The following is a 12,794-nucleotide window of genomic DNA, read 5'->3' as shown; positions in this document are numbered from 1 at the left end:
ATATCTCCCTCTTCCACCTTTATCTATTAATTCACTCTATCATATTGGAACGAATATCATTAGCACTAGCAATTCGGGTGGTTCTAGAGAGTAGAAGGATTTTTCACAGATCACTTGTAGATTCTATTTCTTCTTCCACATCAGAGAATAATTCTCCCAAGTCTATATCGGTAGTATCGAAGCAGGAAATAGATACTACGGTGAATACCTATTTACTTCTGGGGAAGTTGAAGTAGGAACAGAATCTCCTTCTCCTTACTACTTCTTAAGAATATTAATGACACTGAAGTAAGTAGACTAGCGAATCGATTTGGGGGATAGGGAGGAGGTAGAGGCAAACACACAGGAGGGAGTTGAAAATGAAAGAATGGAATATCAAAATTATTTTGTGAATCCTCTTGTATCGGGTAACAACCGAAAGGTATTTCGTACTTCTATTCTTAGTATTAATTGAATGACGAGGAGCCGTATGAGGTGAGAATCTCACGTACGGTTCTGTAGAGTGACACTGAAACTGACTCATCTGTCAACTATTCCACAACTACACCAAAAAAACCTAACTCTGCCCTACGGAAAGTCGCCAGAGTTCGATTAACCTCCAAGTTCGAGATAACGGCTTACATACCAGGTATTGGCCATAATTTGCAAGAACATTCCGTGGTCCTTGTGAGAGGCGGGAGGGTGAAGGACCTACCTGGTGTAAGATATCATATCGTTAGAGGAACTTTAGATGCTGTAGGAGTAAAGGATCGTAAGAAGGGGCGTTCCAGTGCGTTGCAGAACATTGTCGTAACTTGTATCATCGCAATGATTCCGTATCGGTTGTTCTGATATGTCAAATGCATAGCCGACCCGATAGTGGGAATGTTGCCAGGGGACCGAAGCCTGCTATTACGGAGATTGATTATTATCTTATTCGTGTGAAACAACTCGGTGTCCAGGGTATTGCATTCCAGTAAGTTGAGTCTTACCCGGACTCCCATTTATTTGGAAAATCTTCGAATGTCTTCTCTCTCTCAGAACGAGTTCGGACTACGATTATGGAGATTCAGTGGAGGTTTTGTGAACATTTGGTAATTGGATCAATAAACCCACGGACATTCTTGGTGAGATAAATGAAATACGGGATTTCCCTTCTCCTATTCGTGGGATGATGAAGAGGAAACGGATACTCAATGCCTAATGAGTAAATATGATTCATTGAAGTAACCCGAACTTACTTCAAGACTTTCTATTCAATCATATGGAAAGCTGCATTCGATGAAAGTCGCACGTGCAGTTTGGGGGGAGATCCTCGACTAACCGGCGGATCCACCCTACAATATGGAGTGAAAAAGCCCAAATAAGATTCTAAGATACAGTCGAGATAGAATCGGAATCCGACATATCTGTAAACTCATGTTACACCGGAGCAATGTAGCGAACAAAAAGAAAAATATAGAATCGGATCCGATTTATCGTAATCGATTAGTAAACATGTTGGTTGATCGTATTCTTAAAGATGGCAAGAAATCATTGGCTTATCAGATTCTCTATCAGGCTATGAAGCGGATTAAGGAAAAGACGAATAAGAATCCACTGTCTGTCCCGCGACAAGCAATACGTAGGGTAACTCCCGATATAGTAACAGAATCCAAACGTGTAGGTGGATCGACTTATCGAGTCCCCGTTGAAGTAGTACCTGCAGAAGGAAGAGCTTTGGCTATCCGATGGTTATTGATCGCGTGTCGAAAACGTTCAGGTCGAAGTATGGCTTTAAGATCAAGTGATGAATTAATGGATGCTGCCAGAAATTCTGGTAGTGCTGTACGGAAGAAGGAGGAGACTCACAAGGTGGCAGAAGCTAATAAGGCTTTTGCCCATTTCCGTTAGTTCCGGGTTCGTTTCAATCCACAACCTCTTATTGGTGGATTGAAACCTTCTACTCCGGAGCGCAGGGTATTAGGAATCAAGATACGCCAGAAGCATATGGATAAGCAGAAATTAAATAATGGGAGAAAGAATATCCAAGTCATAGGGGAAATTTTGTCACTGGTATAGTACCTCATGAAAAAGAGAAAGACTAGTGTCGAATCGTAAAGTCCATAACATCATCGACATGATCAACATGATCGACATGACCAAAGTGATCGACGCAATCGACGCAATCAACATGATCGACATGATCGACATGACTAGAATGATCGACACAATCGACACAATCGACATGATCGACATGATTGGCACTGCCCGCATCCCCGCGACTCCCACCATTCTCAACTATCTCCGCCTGGGGCGGACTACTCACCTCGGGGGGGGGGGGGATGTCAGGCAACGCCAGCAGATATTTATCCTGTATGTCCCTCACCTCGAATCGATGATTGAGTCGTAGTACATCTAAGGCAAAGCTGGCATCTCCCATGATGTACTCGAGGAGCCGAACTAACGTTGACTTTCCCGTGGTTTATGATAATAAAAGGGAAATGCGTCTGAAAAGAGAGTCAAGGTTTGAAGAAGTATCGTGCGAAAACAAAGGGAAGTCTTCCCGTTTCTTCGGATATTCAATCAATATTAGATTAGTTGACACAGGTGGGATTCTGTGATATACTATGGATCAACAGGCTCATCAGCTTGGGTAATCACCAATCGTTTCGAAAACCAAAAATTACCACGACCGCAACTTTAGAAAGACGCGAAAGCGCAAGCCTATGGGGTCGCTTCTGCGACTGGATCACCAGCACTGAAAACCGTCTTTACATCGGATGGTTCGGTGTCTTAATGATTCCCACCTTATTAACCGCAACCTCTGTATTCATCATTGCTTTCATCGCAGCTCCCCCTGTAGATATCGATGGTATTCGTGAGCCTGTCTCCGGTTCTTTGCTATACGGAAACAACATTATCTCCGGTGCTATCATTCCTACTTCTGCAGCTATCGGTTTACACTTCTACCCAATCTGGGAAGCAGCTTCCGTTGATGAATGGCTATACAATGGTGGTCCTTACGAACTGATCGTTCTTCACTTCCTACTTGGTGTAGCTTGCTACATGGGTCGTGAGTGGGAACTTAGTTTCCGTTTAGGCATGCGTCCTTGGATTGCTGTTGCGTACTCAGCTCCCGTTGCAGCTGCTACCGCTGTGTTCCTGATCTACCCAATCGGTCAAGGAAGTTTCTCTGACGGTATGCCCCTAGGAATTTCTGGTACTTTCAACTTCATGATCGTTTTCCAGGCTGAGCACAACATCCTTATGCATCCCTTCCACATGTTGGGTGTAGCTGGCGTATTCGGCGGCTCTCTATTCAGTGCTATGCATGGTTCTTTGGTAACTTCTAGTTTGATCAGAGAAACTACTGAGAATGAGTCTGCTAATGCAGGTTACAAGTTCGGTCAAGAGGAAGAGACCTACAACATCGTAGCTGCTCACGGTTATTTTGGCCGTTTGATCTTCCAATATGCCAGCTTTAACAATTCTCGCTCTCTGCACTTCTTCTTAGCCGCTTGGCCCGTAGTAGGCATCTGGTTTACTGCCTTGGGTATCAGCACCATGGCATTCAACTTGAATGGTTTTAACTTCAACCAATCCGTGGTTGATAGCCAAGGTCGTGTTATTAACACCTGGGCTGATATCATCAACCGTGCTAACCTAGGTATGGAAGTTATGCATGAACGTAACGCTCATAATTTCCCTCTAGACTTAGCTTCTGTTGAAGCTCCTTCTGTAAACGGATAATACCTGTCTGGTCGTGCAGCATCACTAAATACCAAACCTCGCATAAGGTTTGGTATTTAATGGAGATTCGTCCGATGGAATGAATAGAAATAATAGTAATATCTCGCCATAATCTTACAATTATCAGTTTCCAATCTTGGATTCTGGGGAATCTTTGAAACACCCTTCTAGGATTACAGAGAATGGGAATCAAAGATATTCTCATTCTGATTAGCGGAACGCTTGTAGTCCCGTACCCACTGGAATAGATTGAGAATACATTTTTCACCTAACATATTTTTTCTTGTATTAATATATAGACGAATAATACGTACGCGCATCGAATGAATGACCCTAGTAGATCTTGTTCTCTCCCAGTTAAGAAAGCTGAATAGGGAAAGTAGGGGGCGGACGTAGCCAAGTGGATCAAGGCAATGGATTGTGGATCCATCACGCGCGGGTTCAATCCCCGTCGTTCGCCCATCAGGTTGGAGAACTCGTCTTTATCACTCGGAATAAAATAAGTTGATGAGGAGATAGATAAGACATAGATAGGTTTCTTCAACAATTCGAGATTCCCGAGACAGCTTCAGGTAGGTACGAATACACCCACAAATCACCACATCGAAAGTACTCACTCCATTGGGCCTTGAATCTTTCGATATTATCTATATAATGGAATGTGAGAGGTGGGTAGTATCTACCACATATAGATAAAGTGAAGAGAGATCATGAGGTAAGAGAAGTGGGAGAAGAAAAAGTAAGAAGTCCAGATTTATTCTCTGAAGTTCCGAAGTTAGCAGAAACCGATGGATTCCACTACTCATTTGAATCATTGAAAAATCAAGATCTAGGGGAATTTCTAATTGGTCTATTCTCCAGTTATGAACCCTCCATCAAATTATTTGACTTATGAATTCTGAGTTCAATCTTTTTACGGAATCTGCGCGATTCAATGAAGCGGGGTAATAGCGTGACTCCGGGAATCCTGATGTTACTAACAATACCAATTCCTATGCATCGTTCAGGTGAGAGAAATTTGATCGAAGGAGGTTCTATAGATCTAGCGAAACTAATTAATAGAACTGGTGGAGTAGTAAAAAAACCAGCAACAAATTCTGTTGAATCCTTCTATCCTCTTTCTCTATCAATAAGATGCTCACCTGCTGAAAAGGATAGAAAGGGAAAGACACGTAATTCTTACTATTCGGATTCAAACGGAAATATTTCCACAACTTCGACGAGGGAAGAACCGCAAGTTCCCATATATAGTGCGATGGATCCTTCGGTTTCAGATGGATGGAGGGTCCGGCTGATGAGGGATCCACTCCCCATCAAGAATATATCCAGAGATGTGACTGAGAGGATTGAAAAATCACTGGGGGATAAGAATCTAGAAGATTCAAATGAGTTTTTTGAATTCTATATAAATGTGATACTTCGTAAGGATGACTGTTACTAAAATGATTCTGATTCGTTACTTCTCCGGAAAATCCATGACAAGCAAAGGGTTAATTGGCTACAAACAGCAACATTAAGAAGCGATTCCTTCATTCCCGTAATATCGGACTTTTGGGACAAAATGTTACTCGAATCCAGGGATTCAGTAGATCGGCAGGGAGATGAATCACCGTTCTATTCCGAGCGGAAGGGTCTCTCCAATTTGTCTCTATTTCCACCCCATAAGAATACAATGTCATCTCGTGATGGTGTATCCCTATCCTATAGCGATATAAGAGATTGGTTAAATTCCATTGACGAGGGGAGTTGGACACTATTCCGGGATTACGCCGATTTTTATATGTGGCATTCCTGTCACCAAAGTCCTTCTCCATGGAATAAGGATGAGCGCGAATTGAATCTAACGAGATCTCTCTTAGAAAAGAGATTTATCGAACTTGATTATCTATCGGATAATCAATTACTCACTGAGGTACCAAGTATATTACTAGAAATTTCCTGTGGTTTCTCGAAGTATGTCTCCTCACAAATAGAGACATCTAGAGAATTGGAGGCTTTTCATAGCAACTCAAGGGATGAGTCTGATTCCAGAAATCAGAAGGTTGGGAAGGAGATACCTATCGAAGATACTTGTTTATCTAGTTGAAGTGAGGAGAGAAATCCAGAATATGATTCAATGAAAAGATCTGGAAATGGCTTTGTAGGCAGTTACTCTCCGGAGGAAAGAGCAATATCCACTGATGATTCTCCAGAGGCGGTGAGTCACGGCTTTTCAACAGAATCATCTATACATGAACTAGGTATGGGTCCCACCGCCGATGGAACTCCTATTAAGACATATTTGGCAGAAGAATGATATAAGAATTCCGTGTCTTTCGGTATCGGAAGAATATCTCATTTATGGAAAGTAGAGAGAGATTGTCGGCATTTTACACTCGACTCTCCTTTATTGTTGGGAGATCCTTTCTCCCCTTCTGTAGCGGGAATAGCAGAAAATGATTCCAATAAATGTATTGATTCTTCCTAGAATCGTAAGTGGTTCTTCCAATTATTGGGGTTAGATTCCCACGGAAATGAGGGGGAATTTTCTATTCTACACGCCTATTCACAACTAATAAATGAATCAAGAAACCGACTGACTGGATTTCTTTTAAGAGTTAAAAAATCGAATTTGATTTCCAGTAAGGTAAGAATTGGTAGTAGTAGCGAGGAACCTAGGAAAGCCTTTCTATCGAGAGGAGATCTATCATTTGGTGGAATACTTGACGAGGAATCAGAGATGCAAAATGGCGCATACTTCGATCTTGATAAGATTATTTCAAACCGTTTAGAGATCCTTTTCGATGTACCTGTAGAAAGAACTGATGGAAGTGAAAATCCTACTTTTTCAGATGAATCGGGAGAGGGAGGTAACATATCTTCAACATACTCTCTAGTTAGGGTATATGAACGAAATAGGTTAATATCTCTCTACTCAGTATACACGCTCTTTTCGCGTGACTATTTCTGTACATTAGCTAGTGAATATCTATCCAGAATCAACTATCAATTGGGTAGCCGGGAGGGGGGCGAGGGATCTACTGGTGTAACAAGAATTGCAATTGAATAGAGATTATTGGAATGGAGGGGTAACATAGAGCGTTTGTTGCATGAATGTATTATTTCCCCAATTGATGAATATCCAGATGTTCGGTCAAATGTGCACAGGTGGCTTGATACAATCAGAGACTTGTCTTTTTCCCCTTCCAAGAGAGTATTCGCAGAAATAAGATCCGACTTAGGTAGATCAATCTATGATCTGTCGATATTAGCACTAAATAATATTGGTATCACTATTCGTAGTACGGCTGGGAGGAACAACAAGTATCCCAAGGAATTTACCAATATATCATCTATTTACCGAATCATTATTCCCAAGTATATTAGTGAAGAAGCTTCGACAGATGGGATTGATTATCTTGTCTATAAATTGAACAATATAGATTATCCACTGCTTGATTTCCTTCTGAGTTCACTCAACCTCGATGAGAAGATATCCTTTCTCAAGAGAATCTTCGGTAGAAAAGATAGTTTCTTCATCGAGTCCGGATTGTTAATGGATGAAGAATCGGTAGGCTCCTCAATCTTCCTAAAACCCGCAGTTAATCCATTTCTTGTTGAATCATCCTGTATCGAATGTATTGGAACAAAACTCCCGAATGGTGCTTATTCCGCTACGGGAAGGCAGGATTGGGATCTGTTTCTGGATAATTTGAATTATGGGAAAGGTTCGAATAGGAATATTGGGAGTATTTCGGGATCCATTTCCGATGAAGTAGATACACCAAACTTTATAGATTACTCGCATTTACCCGTATTGAACTGTGCCGGAAGGGATTTTATCTCAATAATCAGAAGAAGGGATTCGTTGGTTGGAGGATACAGCAGTAGTTACTCTGACATCTTAGAGAATTCGTATACGGGCTCCGGTGATGAAGTCATCCCATCTCTTGAAATAGGATCCTTAGATACAAAAAATATCACTTCATCTATTCAATCCCAAGTGTCTGATTCGTTGTTACCCAATTCCTCGCAACGAACGGAAAGGGAAACTATTGATCATATACTCGCAACAACCGAATCGACTCCATCTGATCTGGATGAATCTGCGATACCACCACTAACTCATTCAGATAGATTTCTTGACTCTATTTCGGATCTAAGAGGACTACTGACGGGGTTGAACTTATCTCCTCGCGAAACGGGAGATTCGTCTCTATCTTCATGTGGTAGCGATGGAAATTACTTGGAAAGAACATTGATAAACTCTAAGCTATCGGCTGATTGGCGATCTCGACCCCGTCTCAAAAATTCGGGAGTGGATCAAGTCGATTCGGAGGGATCCATTGAGAAGAGATCAAACTCGAGGAATGATTCTATTGGGAATCAATTCTATCAAAATGATTCACACATTGGTTATTTTTGGGAATCAGAAGAATCTGAGACGCTTTATTGGTCAAAGAAATTCTCATTATGCAGCAGTGTAGCATCAAGATCTCCAACAGGATTAACTGGAGAGAAGGTTCTGTACGAAAATACGAGGCTTGCAGATACACGTGTCTAAAAAGAACCTATTCTTCCATCTCATCTCATTAATTTCGATGAGTTATCAAAGGATTTAAACAAATATAAGATCTCTTGGATCTTTTGGAGAGACAATATCTGCGAGAAATGGAGCCCATTCGGAGAATATATACCTCGGTTTTTCACCCCTAACTGGTGGAGATACTTTTATGATCTGATTAGAGAGATATATCCAGAAATAGTACTCAAAGTAAGTGATGACTTGAATTACACTTTCCCCGGAATTACGGAAAGAGTTGCTGAGGATATAGGTAATGCTAGAGCTTGTTTATCGTTAAGCCTAAGATCAAGATTCAGAAACGATTCCATCAGTAACGTATTATCTAAAATAGATCTCTCTATTTTCGAAGAAATTACTAACTAAACGCAGGTGTCGCATTCGAGATGGTCAGTCTTTAGATTTTCGAATAAGTATGCCCCATCCTACCTCGTTTTCTCGATATTATTTGTTCTTGCATTTCTCAAGCATTATTTATCTGCTGTTTCGGGTTCCAATTCCCCTCACTTGTGGAAACGTTTCAATATCACCGGATATTTAATAGACCCAATGCGTGGGTTTTATCTGGAAAAGGTAATGTATTCTCCCTCGACAAGGTAAATGTAAACGAAAGATCTACTGATACATTCCCTGAAGAGATTCCTGAATTATACAAATAATATAATCTTCTATTACCTTGTGAAAAATGAACTAGATTCGTGGATACTTCGTAGGAAAAGCTCCGACACCCTTAAGATTAATAAACAATTACTGACTCAATATCTAGTGACAAATAAAACTATTTCCAAGTATGAATCGAAATTAAATTCCATACGATTCATTGAGCGGTGGGATTAATCACGAACCCACCCCAGAAGAAGGATCTAATCTTTTGTCATACCTACTTCGGATTCGTCAAAATGATCTATCAAATTACGAGATCTGTGAGTTGGATCCTGCGGAGAAGTGGGCTCTTCTTGCCCTTGAAAGAAATATTCTCCTTTCAGCGACAATGAGACGAAAAGGCATTCCGAATATTCCATGTCGTGACGTACCTATTTTGCTTTCATCAGGATTATTACCATCTGAAGGAGTTCCACTAGTAGGACCCATAGAAACTGGACGATCTTATGTAGTTAGGGATATAGCATCCAATTCCTACTTTCCGTCGGTGAGACTGCCATTGAGGAAGTTGTTATACAACAGATCATATTTCAATAATGTACGTGGGACTTTCATTTCGAAACAGAGCGTAAACCGATTGAATCTTATTTTTGCAATAGCAAAAGAGATGTCTCCCTGTACGATATGGATTCAAGACATTCATGAGTTGAATGTTAATCGCCTGTATCACAGATTAGAAGCCGATCCCAGATTCTTACTCTGCCTAATATTGAGGAGTATCGGTAATGGGCGCAGGAATCCTTGCATTCGCAAGAATCTCGTTATTGCTTCGACTCATGTACCTGCAAAGGTAGATCCAGCTTCAATAGCTCCGAATTGGTCGAACTAATTGATAAATCTCCGAGGGTCTAACAGGCGTCAGCGTCAAAAAGAATTGTCAATTCTCTCGCGTGTCAAAGGCTTTGAAATAGAAGCTGATCCCTCTTTTCTCGAAGGTACTGGGTCTGGAACTACGGGTTATAGCAAACGAGATCTATTTTCTCCTGCTAATGAAGCATTATTAATCACTACTTCTAGAAGAAGAAAGATTGTATCCGATAGTGCAATTAAATTAGCTTTACGTAGACAAAATTCAATTGTTACGTATATAGGTAACGGAATCCGATTCGGTTCTGGATATGAAATACTTCCTTACAATATAGGAAAAGCTATTCTGAAAAATGGTTTGATAGATACTTCCCCTGCAGATCCCTCATTTATTGGTAGTAATACACTGAAGAAGAGGTTTTACCACTTGTATAACTGGTATTTGGAACCTTTAATAACCGAGTCAACAATTAAGGAATTCGCTATACTTCCGCATATCTTAGGGCTATTGGCCGGATTAGCAGCTCGTGATCCTTGGTTCGGAATGGATATGAGAGAGGAAGAGAATCTCGTTGTTATTGATAAAGTTGTAGAGAATGATTCTAACTTAGCCTGTGGTATCTCGGAAAACCTTTTGAGGGATTTCTTATGTTCAGAAATCTGTAGAAGTAGAAGTCAATTCGCTAATAGTCCTCCTCTTCCTTCTTCCATCGAACCCAGGTATTCTCCAGATATAATCTCTGCGAGTCGTTCTTATAAATCTACAAAGAAGGGGGTGTCTAAGATTCCAACTGATTCTGAAATGGAACAGTCGAGTGAAGTAGACTCGATTCCGAAGGAAGTGTCGCGTGGGATTACTTGGTCCCCCAAATTTTGGCGTTTTGGTTTCATGCGAAGTGGCAGTTATGAATCGATAAGAGTATTATCCGAATCGAATAATTTGTATAATTCGATCTTTTTTCATCGGAATCAGGATCAAATCCCCCAACGGGATTTCGAATTGAATAAGATTAAGTCTAGTGGAAAGAAATCGCATAAGAGAAAAGGATATCTTTTCAGTTACAAGAGAGCCTCGGGTAAATCGAGACAAAGAGACATTAAAAGATTAGAAAATTAATTGGATAATCTATCATTACGCGAGCAATTTCTTGAATTAGGAATCCCCAACTCATCTAATCAATACGAAACGCAATGTAATCGATCCGATGAACCAATTCTATTCCTGGGGGGGCGCTTCACCTGGGATCCCATGCTTCTATCTCAGCCGGATCATAACATTCCCTCTTCACGTCATAGTTTATTAGCGAAACAAGAACTGGTACGGAGGCTTTATGTTACTTACGGTACGAGGAGGGAGCGCGAGAAACATTTCTCAAATGAAAAGATTAGAAATTTCTTTCTTCTTCGTGGATATGACCGGAAATCGATAACTGAATTATCTACCAAGCGGTGGAAGAATTTCCCTTCGGGTGAAGAACGACACTTTGAATACGTCAAAGAAACCTAATTCATGCATATATATTTGCAATACCCGCAGATATTTGTTCCTATTCACTCGTATCAAAGCATTCCAATGGAAGATTTGCAAGAGCGATTCCTTCGTTTCAGGCTTATGGTTCATAGAGATAGATGGATGAGACGGAATCGTCACTCATCCAAAGATTTTCTCATTCATAACATGTTGTTTGAAAGTTACCACTACCTATTCAATCTATTTCGATTTAGTGGGACGTCACCGGATCGAATAACAAGACAATTATTGAATGGGAATTCGATATCGCATCATAAAATCTCGGATATTCTTGACTCAGTCTGGATCCCTAGCAATATATAGGGCTATTCAGGATTCGAATTGGTGAAAGGAAGATACATCTTTTCCCCTTACTGATGCAATAACTTCTGCTTATAGAATTCCGGATAATTACTAAGTTATAGATCACCTTCGGAGTCTTCCTATTCGGGAGATGGAAGCAACATTCGAAATCAAGAAGGAGTAGGAATCTCTTATATGGAAAATGTAGGAAGTAGTTCGTAGAGGACGTAGTAGTTTTCCAACATCCTTATCGGAACAAATCCTTGATGAAGATGTCGATCCATTCTGTTTGAGATTCTCCGGAGATTCAATTTCTCGGTGATCAACGGTAATATGGGGAGGAAGGAGGGGCATTCCCCTCATTCATCTTTACATTCCAAAAATTCATTCTAAAGTTTGGATTTTCCCGTATCCAACTAGATAATCAGGATTTCAAGTCCTTTCCATTGTTTCCATTGGAAGGGCTCTAAGGACCCCGGGTCCTTAGGGGATGGACCATCTAACCGAATCCCAAAATTTTAGTTCATTCAAATTCACTAATAGGGATTCTTGGTGACATCCTAACTAATGCCCCGACTAACTACTAGGATTTCTGGTCCTAGTCCAGATACTGGGGTCTCGTGACGCAGTTTCATCACACTCTAATTGGCTACTACGACTTTCAGTCCCACCTCAGGTACTAGGATTTTTAGTCCCCTCGAAGGATTTCAAGTCCCCCGTCTTCTTCAAGGATTTCCAGTCCTGTCTTCTTCAAGGATTTGAAGTCCCCTGATAAGGATTTCTAGTCCCGTTGAAAGACCTACTTGGATCTCCTCGAATCTCGGGATTCTGAGTCCCAGCCTCACTTGAGAAAGAAGCAGAAGGTGTTTCCTATTCGATACCTAATACTTCATATCCAAATCCCCGGACGGCGGAGAATTCTGGTCTCAATAATCAACAATCGGAGGATTTGCATCCCCATGTTTGAGGGTTGGGCACTGGAAAGACCAGAATCCTCCGAGGATTTTTCTTCCTATTGGGAGTTTGGGAGGCACCGGAGAGACCACTTGTCTCTCGAATCGAGGAGGTATTTCGAGTGCTCATTTGGGAGATAAGCAAATCAATTGAATGTGAATCTTTAGTGGTAGAGAGAATAAATCTTTGATAAATCTTTTAGTATATAAGGGTTCGATCTGAATAAGGGTACGAGACCTTCTGCCCCGAGGAAGTATTTCGAGTGCTCATTTGGGAGATAAGCAA

Source organism: Dipteris shenzhenensis, unplaced genomic scaffold (assembly GCF_047967505.1).
Source record: "Dipteris shenzhenensis isolate YYH24624 ecotype China unplaced genomic scaffold, Dip_SZ_1.0 scaf0350, whole genome shotgun sequence".
Classification (NCBI taxonomy): Eukaryota; Viridiplantae; Streptophyta; class Polypodiopsida; order Gleicheniales; family Dipteridaceae; genus Dipteris; species Dipteris shenzhenensis.
Note: the sequence above shows the minus strand (reverse complement) of the source record.